Source organism: Agelaius tricolor, unplaced genomic scaffold (genome assembly GCF_023055355.1).
Source record: "Agelaius tricolor isolate 1412-34295 unplaced genomic scaffold, bAgeTri1.0.p SCAF_13, whole genome shotgun sequence".
Taxonomy (NCBI): Eukaryota; Metazoa; Chordata; class Aves; order Passeriformes; family Icteridae; genus Agelaius; species Agelaius tricolor.
Window position 1 is genome coordinate 18287717 of NW_027269273.1, and position 2284 is coordinate 18290000.

General features: G+C 45.2%; 1 long non-coding RNA gene across 1 annotated transcript in view; it reads left to right on the plus strand.

Moving 5' to 3' along the window:
* Positions 1-339: 339 nt before the first annotated feature.
* LOC139595315 (uncharacterized) overlaps positions 340-2284 on the plus strand; it is a 3155-nt gene continuing 1210 nt past the window's right edge. The window contains exon 1 of the long non-coding RNA XR_011681003.1: positions 340-438. This is a non-coding gene — a long non-coding RNA (uncharacterized lncRNA). The remainder of the gene's footprint in view (positions 439-2284) is intronic.

The window sequence follows — 2284 nt, forward strand, 5'->3', positions numbered from 1 at the left end:
ATTGTGCTCACAGCTATGAAGCAAACAGGCCTTCCCTACATGCCAGGGGGTCTACTGTCAACTGCAGTCACCAGGCTGTCCCTCCACAGACACACACAAATGGAAGTCATCCTGCTACTGCTATAGGGGTTTCTAATTTTCCTGCCATTTCCTAGAAACTCTTTAACAACTACCAGAATGCCTTCTGTCTGCTTGGTAACAAAACAAGTAGCCTTTCATGCCCCTTTCTAGAAACCAGTGATTGGCAGCCACTGAAATTGAATTAGCAGTAGCTCACCACTGGTAGAAAAAATACTTTTTTGTTTTTTATTTCAGCCCAATGCACTCTTAGTGATGAAACTCTGTAGCACAATGATTTGATGAGGCTGTGATCTTGGAAAGATGCAAAAAGAGATGGGCTGTTTCAGGCAGATCATGAGGAAATCCTGAATTATAAAGGTAAGATCAGCTCTGGGATAGGATTTGCTCTGTGGGGGAGCCAGCTGGAAACTGCCAGTGCTTGGGAGGAAGTTGCATGAAAATCTTGTTACTTGTACCTTGTTTTATAATTACCTCTTGCAGAGTGTGGGTTTTTTTCTGAATTACAGTCACTGTTGGAGACAGGTTATGGGCTTAGACAGACCACTGGCTGGACAGCCTGGTATTTCCTGCATTCTTACATCCACAGATCCTCTAATAGCCCTGCTGCCTGGCTTTGTCCTGCTATTGTGTCTCACTGTGAGGATGGTCTGTGTCTGAGATTGTCGAGGGAATTCTGCAGACAGATTCTAGTGGTATTTTCAGAGCCCCCTGATTTGCTCCTCCTCTTACTCCTGTAGGATTTTCTAAATTCCCTGGGGGCTGAGGGTCATCTCTCACTTTACATGGGATAAATTGATAATGACACAATGAAATCGGTAATGATGAAATGGCTCCAATTTATTACAGTGGGAGGGGATTTTGGATCTATGTTTTTTTTGTGTTGTCTCAGGAGCTGTGCTTACACCAGTGGCTTTTTGCCAAAAATTTCTAACAGCATTTTGAAGTCTCCTGTTCCATCCTATATCTTGACACTAGATTCAGCAAACAGTTTTCAGAGGTTTTCTGAGCATTTCCAGAGAACACCTTCCTGTTGCATCTTGTAGCAGCCTGTCTGTTTGCTGTGCCTGGATTTTTGTGGGGCCACAACTGTTGTGTAAGAGAATGAGGAAAGTGATAGATCATCTAGTGAAGACTAGCATGGCTAGAATTTGTTCCTCATCCACCTGTCAGTGCAAGAGAAGAAGTAATTTGGGAAGCATGAGTAGATTTGAGGCCATTTTCTTGAGGCTCCTATTTTGCTCTTTCCTTGTACTATGGCATCAGACTAAGGGCTAGATCCAAGCAGCTTTCTTAGTCCCTTGAAAAAGCTGCTATATGTCCCTTGAAGTGTGGGGAAATCAGGAATATTATGCCCTGAGATTTCTTTGAATCCAATCTTCTGCTCTCAGCTCATTTCTGCTTCCTGGTATTTTTCCTGTGCTGTAGTGTGCAGTTGAGCACTGAAGTACTCACACATGATAAATCCATGCTGATTTTCCTACTAAACAACTGGGCCCAGGTCAGATAGAGAGCAGAGAACCCTTCAACAGAGTTCTTTGAATTAAACCACAGGCAGGTATTTCAGCCCAGTTAGCTGGGCATCCAATTATGGCCTTTACTACAGAGTAAAACCAGTTTTTCCAAAGGACACCGGTAGCAACCTCTTAAAAAAGGAGTTGTGGCCCCTCCCCAGTGACCTTTCCTTGTCAAATGCTACATGCTGTGATGTTCCTACACAATAGAGAACACTCTGCTCTCTGTGTACTTGGCAAAGGAAGAAATGGCTTTTTTAATCTCATTGCATGAATTATTGGCAAAACGTTTGAAGTGGCTCCAAGATTCCTCTCTGACTGACTTGCATTTTCTCAGGAGATTTGTGTAGTTTGGGAGTTTGGAACCTGTAACTGAATAACTCATAGAAAGCATTTGCTACTTTTTGAAAGGATGCTGCGTCCTTGCAGAAAAACCACTTCATCTGCTGCATCACCATCCCTTTGCAGAGGACAGGCCTTGCTGGGTGTCCCCTCAGAGGATGCCCACCCCTTCTGCTGCCCTGCCTGGCCCCCAGCAGAGGCATTGCCTGGAGGCAGTGGGGCTCCACCCTGCCAGGCCTTGGGCAAACACCAGCGTGTGCCAGCCCTTGCCCCAAACAGTCTGTAGAGACAGGGCATGGAAACACAGGCAGCTGTGTGGGGTCATGTACAGAGCAAGTGCCAGAGCTGGG